At 38.8% G+C, this 20,784-nt stretch overlaps 1 protein-coding gene across 2 annotated transcripts in view; it reads left to right on the top strand.

The window, feature by feature from the left end:
• NUBPL (nucleotide binding protein like) overlaps positions 1-20,784 on the top strand; it is a 243,544-nt gene that overhangs the window by 35,511 nt on the left and 187,249 nt on the right. The gene's annotated exons all lie outside the window — the stretch shown is intronic.

The following is a 20,784-nucleotide window of genomic DNA, read 5'->3' as shown; positions in this document are numbered from 1 at the left end:
TTAAATTCTGAATAATTATTTATAAGACAGTAAGGATTCTACTTAATAATTTTTGAAGGAAACTTGATGATCTAGTGATGATAAAATTGACCTTGGCAGTTTTATATTGTAAGCTATCACTTAGTTGTTTTCTTGCTTCATCAAACTGTAAACTTAAAAAGCTAAGTTATTCTAATTTCTTTATTCTTTGTCCCTTCAGTGGAATGCATACATAGTTTGCACATATGTGATGTGAGCCAAGCTTTCACAAAAAAGTAGTAATGAATTTGCATGCGTTAAATGATAGACATATTATGTCTGTTTCTTGATTAAAGTAATGTGAAAACGGGTGCATGCAGCCCATGAGTGGTGGCCAGCGGAGCCCTGCTGCCAGTCTTTTCTTCAGCAGTCTGTTCAGTCCATGCCAACATGAATGCTTGATGTGGGCTTTAATTTCCTTTTTTGTTTTACTGAAGCTGTAATCTTAAATTTGATGTTTGCAAATTGGCTGCCATTGCATAGCTTTCTGGTAAAGATGAGCTACTGGAAACCCTGAAAAGCTTGAAAAGAATACCTTGTGTGTTGACATGCTGATTTTAAGTCCCCCAAGAAATAAACTGAGCTGTTCACACATTCACTTAAAAGATTGTGGACTCTTAAAAGCCCAACTTATAAGTTCTTTTTTTGAATCTTAGATAAACCTGCCACTATTACACTACTTGGCATCATTTTGACATTCCTACATTTTATCATGTTAATTTTCTCTTTTTTTACCCTCTGTTACAGAATATACAATGTGATGTGAAATCGAATTGACAATAAAGAAAAACTATGAAAGATTTGTTTTCAGCATTTTAGATTTTGGGGAGATAGTCCAGTGAGTGGAGTCTCAGCTTTGTATTTGTTCCTCTGTTCTTGGACTTAGCTGGACGCTCTTAGGGGCAGTGGGACTTTAGGACTCTTCCTTTCTCATTACTTACACACATATGGTGATGTAGTTTTAGTCAATTTGTCTATTTTAGATTTTCTTGTTAGGGTTTGCAGATCATATGCTTATTCACATTCTCATATATATATTTTTTTTTGAGGAGGGAAGATTGTAGAAAAACCACACTTTCTGAAGTTATATGAGATTTTAGCTTTGATTACCAAGAAAAATTTAATATTTGATTCTAGAGAAGTGAATTCAGTAATTGGAGAGAAATTTAAGTTTGTAATAGTTTTGAGTTCCTTAAGCTGAGAATCTTTCTCTAAGCTTAAAAATGACAGTAGTGATGTGTATATGTTTTTATGCAGAATTTTGGTAATGGAAAGTCTAGCCAGATTGTAGAAAGAGCATTATACAAAACCCTCAACAGGTTGACATTGTAATGACAGCAAATGATCAGTTGCTTTGGGAAACTAATGGAGGTTAGAGTAAAATCCATGTGCATTTGGGGAAACTGTCATCTAAACACGAACATACTTTTTTTTTAAGAAAAAAGAACAAATACCAGTTATTTGTCTTTTTTAACTTTCTAAATAACATGATATTCAAATTTCATATTACAGTATAGCCAAATTATAGTGCTAGAAATTATTGAGTGGGAAGGTTTTTCAATTGAAATTGCAAGTGAATCAGTGGTGATTGCACACGGAGATATGCCGCTGCCTTTCACTAATGTAAATATTCTTTTATGTGACCACGTTAAGGATTTTCACTCAGCTTTCTTAAATGCCTCTTACTGGTAGAAATAATCTGCTTTCTTTCACAGTTTTGTGATCATAAATCACTTTCAAAATACTTAAGAATTCATTACTACTTAGTTTTACTAAAGGATGTCTTTTAATGTACTTAGCTAATAGAGTGGGAAAATTTTAAGGCCTGTGGAGACAGGTTACTAAAATTGAAGTGTTAAGTAATTTCGTTGAGGATGGCATAGTGCTTATTAATGATTAAATGGGAGACTTTTTTTTTTAGGAGGATCCACTCATCTGTTCTGTTGTTGGGGGATAGAAATTTGCACTCATGACAGTATTCTATCTGTCCTTAGGTATTAAGCATTTTTCAAGTCTGCGAATTGTGTGTGGGCTTATGAAACAGAGAAGTAGAAAATCAGCTTGGGCAAATGACCTTTTATAGTAGCACTCATCTCCAGTAAGAACTACAAGGAAGTGACTAAAATTTCTTAAAGGTAATTTAAATGTATAAAGAATGAGAGTGGCCCTGGCTGGTGTGGCTCAATGGATTGAATGCTGGACTGTGAACCAAACAGTTGCCTATTTGATTCCCAGTCAGGGCACATGCCTGGGTTTCGGGCCAGGTCCCCAGTAGGGAACACACAAGAGGCAACCACACACTGATGTTTCTCTCCTTCACTTTCTCCCTCCCTTCCCCTCTCTCTAAAAATAAATAAATGAAATTTTTTTTAAATTTCTTTTTTCTTTTAAGATTTTACTTATTTACTTTTAGACAGAGAGGAAGGGAAGGAGAAAGAGGAGGAGAGAAACATGTGGTTGCCTCTTGTGCTCCATGCTCTGGGGAACCTGGTCTGCAATCCAGGCATGTGCCCTGACTGGGAATTGAACCAGCAACGCTCTGCTTCGCAGCCTAGCGCTCAATCCACTGAGCCACACCAGCCAAGGCAAATAAATGAAATCTTAAAAAAAAAAAAAAGAAGAATGAGAGTGAACTCTACTTATTTCTTAAGTCACCTTGCTGTTTTCTTTCAGGGATTAGAATTAGGGGTGCTATTGAAGTTGTTGGGATGGATAAAATATAATGCAGTGCAGGTCCCAAAGCTTCTGATTTATAATTTGCTTCTTCTGGTCATTGTCTTGTGGCCCCTTGGGTTTCCTCTGATACTACAGTTCCTCTGATTATCTTTGGCAAAGTTTTTGGGATGTGTTGCATAATCACTGTGTTACAGGAATGACTTTTTCTTTGCTGCTTTCCTGAATTATTTTGTATGACCTTTCATACCTAGAATATTAAGACAAGGTGCTATTTGTAATATAATCATGGGTTGAAGGGATATTGAAAAGTTGGTTTGGTTTGCTCTGGTTTTAGGTGCTTTTACCTCTGAAAAACTCAGAGATGAGGTCTATATTCTATGAATACTCCTATCACTGTACTTTATCAAAAAAAAGTCCGTCTATCTTTCTGCTTGGCTCATGTTTCTTGCATAGGTCATTGAATAGACCCGAACTAAATATCTTTGTTAGTGTGGTAAAACCCTTTTCCTTTCCCTTTGACAATCCTGAGTGAAGAACAGCCAGCTGTGTTTGGAGTTTTACTTGCTCTGCTGCAAACTCAGGGGTTGTAGCAAGTAAACTCATTGAAGGATGCGTTATTTAATCACAGAACAACTAAGTATATTTTAATAGTTACCGTCTGTTAATTTTGGCTTTCTTTCACAGGATGGCATCAAATAATGTTGGCCAGGTGTAGCTGTATGTGTGTCAAATGGGCCATGCATCTTTGTGTTTATGATTAACATCTGCCGCAAGACAAGATTGGTGGTCTCTTATACCTCTTTCACATTTGACTTGTATCAAAGGGCTGTCTTTATGATGTTAGATTAGTAGTAAAGTACGTTTGTAATGGGACCATATTTGTTAAGGCTGTTTGTACTTAATATTTCTTTTTTCCAGTCTAGTTCCTGGTTAAAAAAAAATAAACAAACAAACAAACAGAAACCTTTCTCCCCGTATTTCTTAACATTTTGGTGATTTTTAATGTTTCTCAAAGTTATCAGCACATTTCCATTTCTTCTCTCAGATGAGAAAAATAAAAGAACTTACTATTGTTAGGTAGTAGTAGGATTAGCTTGCAATTTTATTTGTAATACACTGTTTTTATGTGCCTTGCAAAATTTTTGCTTTTTAAAATAGGCCTTATTGTTGTTGATTCATAGTTACTTTAATACATACACTAGGTACTTTGGAATCCTTTTGGGGATACTTTAACAAAACATACGCTACTTTTTTTAAGGTTAACAGAAAGTAAAGCATTTAAAAAGGAAAGTAGTTTGGTGAAAGCAGCCTGTCAAATGAGTTTTGAAAATGGAAGATGTGGGGAATATTCATTCATGAGTTGGGAACCCTATGGGAAAAAGAAAGAGGCCATTAATATTGATACTATCATAGTGAAAAATTATGATCTCGAACTTGTGAGGCTAACTGGAGGCTAAAGAGGAGAAGTTAGACATACTACCCCCTCTATCACCCCAACCCCCAGGAAAAAACCCAATGAAATAAGGCATCTTTTTCATTTTCTTTTGGACTTCTGCTCTAGTTTTGTGTGTTTGGTATGCATCCATATAGAATAATGGATTGAAATGAAATCTTGCTTATCAAAATTGGATAGATTTTGTATACTGATGTTCATAACAGCATTATTCACCATAGCTATATTGTGGAAGCTACACAAGTGTCTATCAATAGATGAATAGATAAATAAGTGTGGTATATACATACAATGTAATATTATTCAGCCTTGAAAGGAAATCCTGACATATCCTGCAACATGAATGAACCAAGATGACATTATGCTACCTGAAATAAGCTAGTCACAGTAAGAGAAATACTTATGGTTCCTCATATATGAGGTGTTTAGGCAACCTCACAGAGACAGGAACTAGAATGGTGCTTTCCAGGAATGGGGGGAGGGAGAAATGGGGAGTTACTGTATAATAGGTGTGGAGTTTCAGTTTTACAAGATGAAAAGAGTTACAGAGGTAGATGGTGGTGATGGTTGGATTCCATTATGAAAATATGTAATACCATTGAACTAGACACTTAAAAGTGCTTGAGATGATAAATTTTATGTTTGTATATTTTACCACAATGAAAAAATTGAAAAAAAAAGGATGGGATAAATTTGCTCTGGCAATAATACCGCTACCAGACATAACAGTACAGAGTTTCTTCAATATTATTTACAGTATTGACCCAGTGAATCAATCTATGCTTTAAAACAGAAATCATTACAGAATTGGGAGAAAATAGAATAGTGGTGTTTCAGTGGGACTTAGTAAACTTAGCTATAAGCGATAACTATAAACCATCTCTAATTTTCAGTTTGGAAACTTCACTAGCTACAAATTTTTATGAATTATATCCTAAAATTATATTTTCATATCATGGCAAGTGATCTAAGTTATTATTTTTTAAATCCTTAATGTTATCATTACCAGTATTACAATTTCTAACATTACCAGTATTGTAAGCTATAGGATCAATCTGGTCTTTTCCTTCTATGTACTTTTACAGCCTAAATTCCAACAAATCTGCCTTGTTACTCAGTGAACACCAGTTACAGAGGCCTCTGTTCCTCAAAAATGCCATGCTCTGTGCTGCCTCAGGACCCTCATGTATTTTATTCTCTCTGCTTGAAGTGCCTTCCACCTCTACTGTCTTCCAGCCCTTCCCCACAACTAATTACTACTCATCAGGTCTCAGTTTTAATGTTTCTTCCTCCATAACACCTTCTCTGGCTCCTCAGTCTCCTCCTTATTGCTGTTATAAGGATAGAGTTTTTGAGTTATCAGTTGAGCTTTTCCCTATGTCCTGTATTAGACAATACTGGGTCCACAGAGCAGGCAGGGGCTATCTTTCTTGGTTTGTTTCCCTGATGCATGGTATGTAGGAGATATGCAATAAATCCCAGTTGAATAAATAAATAAGCTTCTTGCTAAGTTTCTTGTACATTTACTGCATACTTTATTTTCTGCTTTGGTTATATGAGTAACTTAATTGGCAAACAATATATATATTTTTTATGAAAAATAAGACAGTTTTAAGACACTATCTAAGCAGCTAATCTTAGTGATATATCTGAGTGACTGTCTTATACTTCTTTTTTCCATTTTTTACTTTTTTCCCATGTTGGAAAAAGAAAGAACTATATAGCAAGTAATTTGACTTTTGAGAGTTGTTATATAAAGTGAAATGATTGCTGACATTTCAGTGTGATAGGCAGTGCCAGTCTTGCCTCATATCATACCTTTGAAATGCTGAGCATTGCTCTTCTTTCTTATAACAGGTAGAGTCTTGTGGGGCCTGAATTTGAGCCCTGGTGGAAAAGACAGCTCTGGGACTATGAACAGCCTGGAGAAAGAGAACTAGTAGCTCAGCATTCTTTCTTCAGACCATTCTCATTGCCAAGCTAAAATAGTACATGGATGCTAATAGGAAGATCTAATTTGAGGCTATTTATTCTGGAAATTGGTATTTGTAATGGGTTAGGAGAAGTGGTGAGTGAGGAAGCAGTGACAGTAAGGTTTTGATTTTATTCTGCTATCTCTGAGGTCTTTCAATTAAGGAAAAGAAAGCAGAAATAACAGCTTGCATTTTAATGGGCTTTGGGATTTCCCTTGTAATATACAAACCACATACTTTTTTTGAAGTGGTGGAATGTCTTAAACTGGGTTACTGAGAAAGCAGAGCCCTGTGCATTGTTAATGAATGTATTAGGGAGTACAAAACCAGACTGAGGGAGGAGAAAAGGAGAGTGGGCCAATATGAAAATGTGTTGTCAAGCTGTCTGCTAAATGTGACAGATTGCTTGACTGCATGGGGCTATATAAACTCCATCTCAGGAGAGTCTATCTGGTAGAAAATGGGAAGAATTTATCTAATGGTATTCATTGTCCATCGACCAAAGTCTCACCTCAGGCTGTATTAACTCTGAGTTTTGTATGAGTGATTCCTGGCAGAGTCCTATGGCGTCTGGTGATGTCCCAGCTTTGGCAGCAACATGGAAGTTTTGGGGTGGGAAGTGAGAAGCACACAGTGCATAGGCCTGAAGTAAGGTATGGCCAGGTAGGTCCTCTGTGACATTGGTCAGAGCCCAGATGGAGCTGGTAGCCCAGTGGTGGCTGATATAAGAGGAGTGAGGCTAAGAGGGTGATGCATGTGGGGCTTCTGATATGTGAGGATGGAAGCAGGAAGTTGAGTGTCAAAGTCTAGATCTCCAAATTTGGCTTCTTTATGACTGGGGTTTGTGGGGGACATATAATATTGGTCAGTTTTAAGTATAGTGTATTGTAGGGATTATAAGGTCCAAGTTTTAATTGATAGTTATTAGAGATAAAGATAGATATATCTGTAAGCCACTTTCTTATTCAAACAAATAACTGCCCAAGTTGTTACTGCATATTGAATACCTGACTGAGAAGCATCACAATAAGCATGAATGTTCTTATTGTCTGATTTGGGCAAGAATAGTAACTAAAAATTGAGATGTCTTAGTTATCAGGAGGACCTGAGTTCAAATGGCACTATTTGGATATATGAATAGACACTGTAGTCATTGGAAGAACATCTGGGGCTTTTTAGAAGTATATGTTTCTCACAGATTCTATGGCTGAAAAAGGACACATACACACACACATGCACGTTCAAATAAGGCATCTTTTAAAAATTTCTTACAACTTAACTAGCTAGCACTAAATATTCATTTAGTCTTCTGAGCTTTCTGGGGGCAGAGTTGGTGACTTTGCCAGCTCTGGCTGCCTTCTTGTCCACTGCATTGATGATACCCACAGCAACTATCTGTCTCATGTCAGCAACAGCAAAACAGCCCAGAGGCGGATAGTCAGAGAAGCTCTGAACACACCTGGGTTTACCAGGAACTGTGTCAACAATGGAAGTGTCACCAGATTTCAGAAACTTTGGGCTATCTTGCAGCTTTTTTTCCAGAATGACAATAAATCTTTTCCTTTAGTTCAGCAAGCTCTCAAGCAATATGAGCTGTGTGACAATCCAGCACAGGTGCGTGTCCAGCACTGATTTGGCCTGGGTGGTTCAGGTTAATAGTCTGAGCTATGAAGCCAGCTCTTTCCATTGGTGGGTCATTTTTGCTGTCACCAGCCACATTGCACAGATGAACTTTATTTATTTATTTATTTTTTTAAGAGAGAGGGGAAGGGAAGGAGGAAAAAATGTAGAGCGATATCAATGTGAAAGAGAAACCTCGATTGGCTGCCTCCTGTATGCTCCCCAGCTGGGGAACAAACCGCAGCCCAGGCACGTGGGCAGGATGAACATCTCTGACAGACAGGTTCTTTTTTTTTTCTTAAAGTATGTTTTATTGATTATGCTATTAACAGTTGTCCCAGTTTTTCTTCACTTGGTCCCCTCCACCTGATATACCCCTTACCTCCAGCAATCCTACCCTCCTTAGTTCATGTCCATGGGTTATACATACAAGTTCTTTGGCTTCTTCCTTTCCTACACTACTCTTAACATCCCCTGTCTATTTTTACCTACCATTCCCTGTGCCTTTTCCCCCATCCTTCCCCCTCCCACTCCCCACTGATAACCCTCTATATGATCTTCATTTCTGTGATTCTGTTCCTATTCTGGTTGTTTCCTTATTTTTTTTTTTTTTTTAGATTTAGTTGTTGGTAGTTGTGAGTTTGTTGCCATTTTAATGTTCATATTTTTGATCTTCTTATTTTTCTGAGGTAAGTCCCTTTAGCATTTCATGTAATAATGGCTTGGTGAGGATGAATTCTTTTAGATTTACCATGTCTAGGAAGCACTTTATCTGTTCTTCCACTCTAAATGATAGCTTTGCTGGATGATTGTAGGTCCTTGCTTTCCATCACTTTGAATACTTCTTGCCAGCCTCTTCTTGCCTGCAGAGTTTCTTTTGAGAAATCAGCTGGTAGTCTTCTGGTAACTTCTTTGTAGGTAACACTCTGCTTTTCTCTTGCTGCTTTTAAGATTCTCTCCTTATCATTTATCTTTGACAATTTACTTGTGATGTGTCTTGGTGTGTTTTTCTTTGGGTCCAACTTGTTTGGGGCTCTCTGTGCTTCCTGGACTTGCATGTCTATTTCCTTCACCAAATTAGGGAAGTTTTCTTTCATTATTTTTTCAAATAGAATTCTAATTTCTTCCTCTTCCTCTCCTGCTTCTGGCACCCCTATGATGAGAATCATAGGGGTGCCAGAGTCTGCTTATACTGTCCTCATTTTTTTGGATTCTGTTTTTTTCTTTTTGTTCTGATTGGTTGTTTTTGCCTCCTGATGTTCCAAATCATTGATTTGATCATTGGCTTCATCCACTTTACAGTTGTTTCCCTGTAAATTGTTTTTTATTTCAATTAGTGAATGCTTCATTTCTGATTGCTTCTTCTTTTTCATGCTGTTGAGGTCCTCACTAAGTTCATTGAACATCATTACAACCAGTGTTTTGACTCTACATCTGATAGATTGCTGTCCCCATTTTGTTTAGCTCTTTTTCTGGAATTTTGATCTGTCCCTTCATTTGGACCATGTTTCTTTTGTCTTCTTTTTTTGACAGCCTCCCTGTGTTTGTTTCTATGTATTAGGCAGAGCTGTTTTGACTCCATGAGTGGTAGTGTGGCCTAATGTAGTAGGTGTCCTATAGGGTCCAGTGGCACAGCCTCCCCTATCACCCAAGCTGGGTGTTTGAGGTGCATCTTTTGTGTGGGCTGAGTATACCCTCCCCTTGCAGTTGAGGCTTGGTTGCTGTTGGTAGATCAATGGGAGGGATTTACCCAGGCCAGTCAACTGCAAGGATTGGCTTTGATCATTTACCACCAACCTCCACCCCCTATGGAGGATCAACTGTGCAAGGGCAGGGTGGCTGTGCTCTGAGGTGGTCTGTAGTTGTCCATTGGGTGCGCTAGTCCTGGGGTTTCCTGGGTGGTGCAGAACAAGGTCAGCCCTCTCCTGTGTTTTCCCCAGTGGCTGCCCTTCCTGAGCTATAAAACATTCTGAGATGGCTGCTATTTGTGCTGAGCTTGGAGATTCCCATGTGAGGCCAAGCAGTGAAACTAATCTGCCTGCTGCTAGTGCAGGGCCTGGAGCTCACTGAAACCAGCTCTTGCTTGCTTGATAGGATTTAGGAAGTTGTTTAGCATGAGCCAAGACCAGCCATTTATATAAAAAAGCAGCTTGGGTGGGGCAGAGTCTCTGGGGATCTTCAAGGTGGGTCATGCAGTGTTAGCCAGGTTGATGGAGTCTCAAATATGGCATCACCCTGCTGGCTCCATGGCTCTGCAGGGAGAGAGCTCGGAAAAGGGACAATGGCCTCTGCCTCGCCCTGATACCAGATACTTCATTTTCTCCCATTATGTCACTGGTGCTTTTGAAGGTGCCACCTGGTGCTGGAGCTCAGAGGAAGTGAGTCTGACTAGGTGGGTTTGTGTGTGAGTTAGTTCTTTATGAGGAACTGCTTAGGGCTCCAGAAGTTTCTTCCATGGACTCAATCCCCACTGGTCTTCGCAGCCAGAAGTTGTGACTTATCTTCTTGGCACTCAAACCCAGGGCTGGGTGGCCTGGTGTAGGCTGAGACTCCTTGCTTCTGAGATATCCCTCCTGAATTTTTATTCACCACACATGGGTGAGAGACCAGCCTGTTCTGCGTCTGTGCCACTCCTACCAGACTGGATAGATGTGGTTTCTTTAATTCCATAATTGTCAGAATTCTATTCAAATTATTTTTTCTGATGGTTCTGAGTGATGGTTGTTTTATATTTTAGTTGTAATTTTTATGTGGTTGTATGAAGAGGGGAGCCATGTCTGCCTATGCCGCCATATTAATCAGGAGGTTGACAGTCATAATCTTGACATTGAATGCCACATTGTCCACAGGAAGAGCGTTACCCAAAGCTTCATGGTGTATTTGAACAGACTCAGTATTTGATTTCTGCTCTCAGGAGCTTGTAGCAAGACACACCAGCTGATGATCATAAGCATAAGTAAATGCTGGAATAGAAGTTAAGTATGATTCTTTGTGAACCTAGAGATGGTGACTCTAAATCAAACTGGGAACTTAGAGAAGGCGTCTTGGAGGACATGATTTTTTATTCAAGTTTTGAATAATGGATGAGCTATCAGTTTGTTGTATGAAGGGGATTGAAAGTGAAGAAGATAGTCCAGGCAGAGGAACTATCATGTGTTAAAAGCTTTCAGAATGCAAGTTGTTTGGCATGGCAGAAGTGAAGAGTCTCTGTGGGTTACTTTCAAGAGTAAAACTAGGACCAGAAAGGTAGGTGAGGGTCCTGTCATTAATGCCATCTTGTTCTTGTTTGAGCTGAGTGTAATTCAGAGGCTACCAGAAGCTGTCATGGACTTTAGGGAAGGGAGTGACACTCAGTCTTGCATTCTAGGAAGATCACTTTGGTAACATTGTAGAGGAAAGGTAATAGAACTATATGGGCAGTAGGGAAGATAGGGTGCTGTTACAATGATCCAGGTGAGATGTGATAAGCCCTGATTTAAGTCTGTGGCAGCTAGAAATGAAGAGTAAGGCACTAATTGAGAGGTATTAAAGATATTGAATGAACAGTGTTTAGTAATTCCTTGAGTATCAGTGAGAAAGAGGTCTTTAGGATTGTTCCTGGATTTCTGGAGTGGTGACTGTGTATTTAGTTGTGACATTCATCAAGATGGAGCAGACAGGAAAAAATGAATAAATTTTAGAAAAACAGTGATTAGTTAAGGTTTACGTTCAATTTGATGTCCAAAAACTGTTAGTCAACAATTGATTGAAATGTGTCAGGAGTTCAGGAGAGAGCTATGGGCTAAAGATAAAGATTTGAGAGTTAGCAATATATGTATATAGTATATGTATATGTATAGATGATAGTGAAGTTGTAAGCTTAGATCAGTGATTCTCACCTGGGAGTGATTTTGCCCCTGAGCAGACATTTGGTAATGACTAGAGACATTTTTGATTGACACAGCAGGGAGATTTAGTGGGTAGACACCAGGGATTCTGCTAAATAACCTGTAAAGCACAAGACATCTTCCCATAACAAATAATTTTCTAAAAATATATTTTATTGATTATGCTATTACAGTTGTCCCATTACCCCTCTTCATTCCTCTCTACCCTACAAACCCTCTCCAACCCACATTCCCCCCTTTAGTTCATGTCCATGTGTTATAAATTCTTTAGCTTCTACATTTCCCATACTATTCTTGCCCTCCCTATTTTCTACTTACTATCTATGCTACTTATTCTGTACCTTTTCTCCCCTCTCTTCTCCTCCCACTCCCCTGTTGATAACCCTCCATATGATCCCCATTTCTGTGGTTCTGTTCCTGTTCTAGTTGTTTGCTTAGTTTGTTTTTGTTTTTGTTTTAGGTTTGGTTGTTAATTATTGTGAATTTGCTGTCATTTTATTATACATGTTTTTTATCTTCTTTTTTTTAAATAAGTCCTTTTAACATTTCATAAAATAAGGGCTTGGTGATGATGAACTCCTTTAACTTGACCTTATCTGAGAAGCACTTTATCTGCCCTTCCATTCTAAATGAAAGCTTTGCTGAATAGAGCAATCTTGGATGTAGGTCTTTGCCTTTCATGACTTGGAATACTTCTTTCTAGCCCCTTCTTGTTTGCAGGGTCTCTTGAGAAATCAGCTGACAGTTTGATGAGAACTCCTTTGTAGGGTACTGTCTCCTTTATCTCTTGTTGCTTCTAGGATTCTCTCCTTCATTTTTACCTTGACTAATGTGATTATGATGTGCCTTGGTGTGTTCCTCCTTGAGTCCAACCCCTTTGGGACTCTCAGCTTCCTGGACTTCCTGGAAGTCTGTTTCCTTTGCCAAATTGGGGAAGTTCTCCTTTATTATTTGTTCAGATAACTTTTCCACTTGTTACTCTTCCTCTTCCCCTTCTGGTACCCCTATAATTTGGATGTTGGAATGTTTAAAGTTGTCCTGGAGGTTCCTAAGCCTCTCCTCATTTTTTTGAATTCTTGTTTCTTCATTCTTTTCTGTTTGGTTGTTTCTTTGTTCCTTCTGGTCCACTCCATTGATTTGAGTCCCAGTTTTCTTCCCATCACTATTGGTTCCGTGTGTATTTTCCTTTATTTCACTTAGTGTAGCCTTCGTTTTTTTCATCTAATTTGCAACCAAAATCAACCAATTCTGTGAGCATGGTGATCACCAGTGCTTTGAACTGTGCATCTGATAGGTTGGCTATCTCTTGGTTGCTTAGTTGTGTTTGCTGTGGAGCTTTGATCTGTTCTTCTGTTTGGGCCATTTTTTTTTGTCTTGTTGTGCTTGTTACATATTAGGGGTAGAGCCTTAGGTGTTCACCAGGGTGGGGCACCCCAGTTGCTGGGTTGTGATGATGTATGTGGGGGCGGGGTCCAAGCGGGAACTATGGTGCTTGCTCCACTCTCTGTCGGACTTCAGTCCCTTTCGGCGCTTCCCCCAAGCAAACTGGGCCTTTCTGGTGCTAATTCCTGTGTGGGTGGGCTTGTGCACGTTCTAGGACCCCATGGGTCTCTCCAAAGACCTCTCCTGTGAGGCTGGGAGTCTTTCCCTGTGCCTCAACCCCCATAGGTGTTTTCAGTCAGTGCTCCGAGGCTCTATTTCCCAGCGCTGGGACCCTGGGTTGTGTGCAGTGCCTCGCTTCACAGTTGCTGCCTTGCTGGGTCTGCTGGTTGCCACCCTGAGCCCAGGGTCTGCCAGTTGCCGCCTGCGTGCCCAGGGTCTGCCTGCTGTGGTCTTGCACACCCGGGATGCCTTACATGTCTGGTCCCACCACTGTTTGTGCTGCGACCCCTCTCTGCCCGCTGCCTGACTCTGCCCCTCCTACAGGTCTGGATGAACGTGATTATTTTAATTCCTTGGTTGTCTGACTTCTATACAGTTCAATTTTTTGTCAGTCTGGTTGTTATTCTGTTTCTAAATTGTTGTCCCTATCTTGGTTGTGTGAGGAGGCACAGTGTGTCTACCTATGCCTCCATCTTGGCCGGAAGTCCCCACAAGGAATTATTTTCTGGTCCAAAATATCAGTTCTTCTGAGGCTGAGAAATCCTGATTTAGATAATGTAACCCAAACAAGTGTTAAAGGCAGTCAGGTACAGAACTGAAGATAGAGTTTGGAAACTAACCTAAGGTGATCAGATAAAGAGTGAGAAGGGATGACCCCAGAAGTAGAAAAAAGACAAGAAAAAAAACTGCATCCTGGAAACCAAGAGGGAGTTTTAGGGGACAGTGGTCAATATTTTTAGATGGCTAAATAAGAATTGAAAATTATAGTTTAGACTTGACAATATGTCCAGGTTTTTAATTTATGAAACTAGTTTTTTTGAAGACACTGTGTACAACTTGTATTGTGCTTCTTGAAGAAATATGTGTTATAAAGTATGTTATATCTGGCCTTTGGGAAATCAGTCATTTAGGAATCATTTATTGAGCATGTCTATAATAGTACTGTACTAGGCTCCAGGGTAAAAGGATGAGTAAGATGTAAACTTATTCTAGAGGAGCTCACATCCCAGTGGGAGAGATGGAAAATGCCCATACAGGAAGTATCATGGGAAAGTATGAACAAAGGACCATGGAAATTGAGGATTTCCTAATCTTTATGCGATGTAATCCAGCTAACCCTGCACTCTGGTAAGGCTTCCCACCATGGGGTACAAAAAACAGCAAGAGACTTGGGCATATTAAAGAAATTAATGAAAAGATTGTGCTTATCTTTTTAAATTTTGATATTAAAATGGACATTAAAACTGTGGGTCATACATTTTGTCATGAACAAAATATATATGTGGGATGATTCATTTATAAATCCTAATGTAATTTACTACTTTCTATTATCTCCACTCCAAAATGACCATAAATTTACCTTTCTTTAGTATGTGCCTGAGGATTGTCTCATCTCTGTAACCTTCTCCATTTCTGTCCTCTCTTTCCACTTTTGTTTCTTTGTCATCCCAGGTAGAGACTGGAAATGGTAATCGTAAGTGAGGGCTATAGATAGTTGGGGGTTGTCTGGAGAATGCAAGTTTATCCTAGAACTGGATTTCCTGTTATCTATCCCTTTTCTCCAAAACAGGCCATACTCATTCACCTTCTAATCTCAGGTTTGACCAGAAGTGAAGTGACACTTTCCCCACAAATGTAAATGTTTTCAGGGTTCCAAATTTAGAGGATAAATCTGCTTATTTTACTCATCTTCAACTTCTGTTTTTTTTAAATCTTTTTATATATATATATATTTTTTTTAAGAGTTTTATTTATTTATTTTTAGAGAGGGAAGGGAGGGAGAGAGAGAGAGAGAGAGAAACATCAATGTGTGGTTGCTGGGGATCATGGCCTGCAACCTAGGCATGTACCCTGGCTGGGAATCGAACCTGCGGCACTTTGGTTCACAGCCCACGCTCAATCCACTGAGTTATGCCAGCCAGGGCTAACTTCTGTTTTTAAAATATATTTTACTGAATATGCTATTACAGTTGTCCCATTGTTTTCTCCCCTTTATTCCCCTCTGCCCTGCACCTGCCCTCCCACCAGCATTCCCCCATCTTAGTTTATGTCCATGCATCATGCATATAAGTTCTTTGGCTTTTCCATTTCCCATACTATTCTTAACCTCCCCCTGTCTATTTCGTACCTACCATTTATGCTTCTTATTCCCTGTACCTTTTCCCCCATTCTTTCCCATCCCTCCCCCCCACTGATAACCCTCCATGTGATCTCCATTTCTGTGATTCTGTTGTTTGCTGAGTTTGTTTTTGGTTTTGTTCGTCTTATGTTCAATTGTTGATAGTTGTAAGTTTGTTGTCATTTTACCATTCATAGTTTTGATCTTCTTCATTTTCTTAGATAAGTCCCTTTGACATTTCAGGTAATAAGGAATTGGTGATGATGAACTCCTTTAACTTGACCTTGTCTGGAAAGCACTTTATCTGCTCTCCAATTCTAAATTATAGCTTTTCTGGATAGAGTAATCTTGGATGTAGGTCCTTGCCTTTCATGACTTTGAATACTTCTTCCCAGCCCCTTCTTGCCTGCAGGTTTCTTTTGAGAAATCAGCTGACAGTCTTAGGGGAAATCCTTTGTAGGAAACTCTCTGCTTTTCTCTTGCTACAGAATCTTTACTTGCTACAAAATATTTTTTAATGTTCTGTCCTTATCTTTAATCTTGGGTAATGTAATTATGATGTGCCTTGGTGTGTGCTTCCTTTGGTCCAACTTCTTTGGGATTCTCTGAGCTTCCTGGACTTCCTGGAAGTCTATTTCCTTTGCCAGATTGAGGAAGTTCTCCTTCATTATTTTTTCAAATAAGTTTTCAATGTCTCAGTCTTCCTCTTGTCCTCCTGCATCCCTATGATTTGGATGTTGGAATGTTTAAAATTGCCTAGGAGGTTCCAAAGCTTCTGATTATTTTGAATTCTTGTTTCTTCATTCTGTTCTGGTTGAATGTTTATTTCTTCCTTTGGGTTCGAGTTGTTGATTTATGTCCAGTTTCCTTCCCTTCACTGTTGGTTCCCTGTACATTTTCCTTTATTTCACTTTTCATAGCCTTCACTTCTTCCTCTATTTTTTGACCATCCTCAACCATTTCTGTGATCATCCTGATTACTAGTGTTTTGAACTCCTCATCTGATAGGTTGGCTACCTCTTCATTGCTTAGTTCTATTTTTGGAGCTTTGATCTGGGCCATATTTTTTTTGTGTGTTGGTGTGCCTGTTACATAGTGAGGGGTGGAGCCTTAGGTATTCACCAGGGCAGGGCAACCCTGTTTGCTGCATTGTGGTGCTGTATGTGGGGGAGAGGTCTGAGAGGTAACAATGGTGCTTGCTCAGCTCTTGACTGGCTTTCAGTCACTTCTTCCTCTACCCACAAGCAAATTGGGTCCTTCTGGTGCTGATTCTTAGGTAGGTGGGTTTGTGTGTCAGTCTCTTCACTGAACTCTCCTGTGAAGCTGGGAGTTTCTCCTACCACTGCTACATCCCCCACAGGTTTTTACAGTCAGTGGTTTTTGAGGATTTATTTCTCCGTGTTGGAACCCTGGATTGTGCCATCTGTCTTGTCCCTAGTTGTTCCCCCTAGTTTAACTGTATGCAAATGTGCGACCGCTTGGTCCACCAGCTGCTGCTTTCACCTGGTACTCTAGCCTCTGTTTTGCTGTGAGTCTTCTCTACCCCTGCTGCCTGTCTCTGCACATGCTACCAGTCTGGTGAATGTTTCCTCTGTAATTCCTTGTTTGTTGAACTTCAAAACAGTTCAATGTTTTGTCAGTTCTGGTTATTGTTTTGTTTTTAAATTTGTTGCTTTCCTCCTTTTGGTTCTGTGAGGAGGTCAAGTGCCTCCATCTTGGCTGGAAGTTCCTCATTTTCAACTTCTGAGTGTTTTTCTTTCTTTTAAAATTATATTGATTTCAGAGAGAGAGGAAGGATAGGGAGAGAGAAGGGGAGAGAGAGAGAGAGAGAAAGAGAGAGACACATACATACACACATTAATGTCAGGGAAACATCATTTGGTTGCCTTCCAGCGTGCCCCAGTCAGGGGCAGTCTAGGTATGTGCCCTGACTGGGAATCAAACCTACATACAACCTTTTGGTGTACAGGATGATTCTCTAACCAACTTAGCTATACTGGTCAGGGCTGAGTGGTTTTTTTTTTTTTTTGGCATGATTCAGTAAAGTAGTTTTCAAACTTTTTGGTGTCTGGAGAGTTTTATGCACTTAAAAATTACTGAAGATCCCAAACAGATGTTGTTAGTGTATTGATAGGTTATGTTTATTGATATCTACCAAGTTAGAAATTAAAACAGAAATATTAAAAAAAGTAATGGTTTTTTTAAAGTAACAACAAACTCATGAAATTGTTAACATAAAAACACTGTAATGAAAAGTAGGTGTGTTCTTTTTTTATCATTTTTTATTGTTATTTTATTACAGTTGTCCAGTTTTTCTCCCTTTACCTTCCTCTGCCTTTCCCACAGTCAATTGACATACTGTTGTTCATGTCTGTGGGCTATCATACATGTTCTTTGACTGTTCCCTTTCCTTTCTTTCCTCTTTCATTCCCCTTCCCTTCTCTGGTCACTGTCAGTCTGTTCCTTGTTTCCGTGCCTGTGGTTCTATTTTGTTCATTAGTTTATTTTGTTCATTAGATTCCTCTTATTGGTGAGGTCATATGGTATTTGTCTTTCACTGACTGGCTTATTTCACTTAGCATAATATTCTCCAGTTCCATCCATGCTGTTTCAAAAGATAGGAGTTTCTTTGTGCTGTGTAGTATTCCATTATGTAAATGTACCAGTTTTTTGATCCACTCATTTACTGATGGGCACATAGACTTTTTCCAGGACTTCGCTATTGTAAAAAGTGCTGCCATGACCATTGGAGTGCATAAGTTCTTTTGAAATGGTGATTTGGAATTCTTAGAGTATATCCCCAGCAGCGGAGTTGCTGGATCAAAAGGCAGTCCCATTTTCAGTTTTTTGAGGAAATTCTATGTTGTTTTTCTCAGTGGCTGCACTAGTTTTTATTCCCACCAATGGTACACTAGGGTTCCTTTTACCCTGCATCCTCACTAGCAGTTGTTTTGTGATTTATTAATGATGGCCATTCTCGCAGGTATGAGGTGGTATCTCATTGTGGTTTTAATTTGCATCTGTCTGATGGCTAGTGATTTTGAGCATCTTTTCATATGTCTGTGTGCCATCAGTATGTCTTCCTTGGAGAAGTGTCTATTCAGATCCTTTGGATTTTTTGTCTTCCTGGTGTTGAGTTGTATGAATTCTTTATATATTTTGGAGATCAAACCATTGTCTGATGTATCATTGGCAGATGTGTTTTCCCATATGGTCGGTTTCCTGTTCATTTTGTATATGTGCTGCTGAAGTGAGCACTCTGTTTTCATTTTGATGATGATTTCTTTAGCCTTGTAGAAGCTTCTTAGTTTGATGTAGTCCTAGTTTTATTTTTTCCTTCTTTTCCCTTGCCCTAGGAGATACATCAGCAAAAATATTGCTACATGTAATATCTGAAATTTTCCTGCCTGTATTTTCCTTTGGGACTTTTTAAAAAAAGATTTTATTTATTTACTTTTTTTTTTTTGCGGGGGGGCGTGGACGGAAGGGACGGAGAAAGGGAGAGGTAGAAACATCAATGTGTAAAGAGATACATCAATTGGTTGCCTCTTTCATGTCACCAACTGGGGACCCAACTTGCATCCCAGGCATGTGCCCTGACTGGGTGTCAAACCATCAACCTTTTGGCTCAGAGGCTGGCATTCAATCCACTGAACCACACCAGCCTGGGATTGTTTTCCTCTAGGACTTTTATATTTTGTCACCACTTATATTTTTCTTTTATCCATATTGAGTTTATTCTGGTATGTGGTCTAAGCTGGTGGTCTAGTTTCATTTTCTCTACATGTACCAGTCCAGTTCTCACAACACCATTTACTGGAGAGGCTATTTTTACTCCACTATATGCTCCTGCCCCTTTTGTCAAATATTAATTGACCATAGAGACATGAATTTATTTCTGGGCTCTCTGTTCTGTTCCATTGATTTGTGTTTTTATTCTTATGCCAGTACCAGACTGTTTTGATTACAGTGGCCTTGTAGTGTAGTTTGATATCAGGTATTGTGATCCCTCCCACTTTGTACTTCTTTCTCAAGATTGCTGAGGCTATCTGGGGTGTTTTTTGGTTGCATATAAATTTTTGAAATATTTTTTCTATATCTGTGAAATATGCCATTGGTATTTTAATAGGAATTGCATTGAAACTGTAGATTGCTTTGGGTAGTATGGACATTTTAATGATTCTTCTAATCCATGAACACAATATATGCTTCCTTTTATTTGTGTCTTCCTTAATTTCTTGCTTTAGTGTCCTATAGTTTTCCATTTCTACAGGTCTTTTACCTCCTTGGTTAAATTTATTCCTAGATACTTTATTTTTTCTTATTGCTATAGTAAATGGGATTTTCTTCTTAGTTTCTCTTTCTGATATTTCATTGTTGGTACATAAAAATGCAGTTGATTTCTGAATATTGACTTTGTACCCTCTATTTTGCTAAATTTACGTATGAGGTCGAATAGTTTTTTGGTGGAGACTGTAGGGTTTTCACGTACACTATTATGTTGTCTGTAATAATGACTGTTTTACTTCCTCCTTTCCAATTTAGATGCCTTTTATTTATTTTTCTTGTGTGATCACTGTAGCTAGAACTTCCATTACTATATTGAATAAGAGTAGTGAAAGTGAGTACCCTTGTCTTTTTCCTGATCTTAGGGGGAAAGCTTTTAGTTTTTGTCCATTGAGTATAGTGTTGGCTGTAGGTTCCTTGTATATGGCTTTTATTATGTTGAGGTACACTCCCTCTATTCCCACTTCTTTGAGTGTTTTTATTATAAATGTGCTTTTTCAGCATCTGTTGATATGATTATGTGGTTTTTGCCCTTTATTTGGTTTATGTGGTGTTTTATGTTTATGGAGTTGCAAATATTGTACCATCCTTGCATCCCGGGATGAATCCCACTTGATCATGTTGTATGATCTTTTTAATGTTTTGCTGAATCCAGATTGCCAGTAGTTTGTTGAAGAATTTAGCATCTATGCTCATCAACGATATTGGCCTGTAGTTTTCTTTCTTTGTTGTGTCTTTACCTGGTTTTGGAGTTAGGATGATACTGGCCTTGAAAAAGAGTTTGGAAGTCTTCCCTCTTCTTGAATTTTTTGGAATGGTTTGAGAAGGAGAGGAGTTAGCTCTTCCTTAAATGTTTGAGAAAATTTACCTGGGAAGCTGTCCAGTCCAGGGTTTTTGTGTGCAGGGAGTTTTTTGATTACTGCTTCAATTTCAGTAGTTGTCAGTCTATTCAGTCTTTCTGTTTCTTCTTGATTCAGTTTTGGAAGATTGTATGTTTGTAGAAATTTGTCCATTTTGCTCAGGTTGTCTATTTTCTTGGCATATAGTTGTTTGTAGTAATGTCTTACAATCCTTTGTATTTCTGTTTTATCAGTTGTAACTTCTCCTTCATTTTTAACTTTATTTATTTGGATCATCTCTTTTATTTCC

Source organism: Phyllostomus discolor, chromosome 1, assembly GCF_004126475.2.
Source record: "Phyllostomus discolor isolate MPI-MPIP mPhyDis1 chromosome 1, mPhyDis1.pri.v3, whole genome shotgun sequence".
Classification (NCBI taxonomy): domain Eukaryota; kingdom Metazoa; phylum Chordata; class Mammalia; order Chiroptera; family Phyllostomidae; genus Phyllostomus; species Phyllostomus discolor.
Note: the sequence above shows the minus strand (reverse complement) of the source record. Positions and strands in the feature narration are given on the sequence as shown.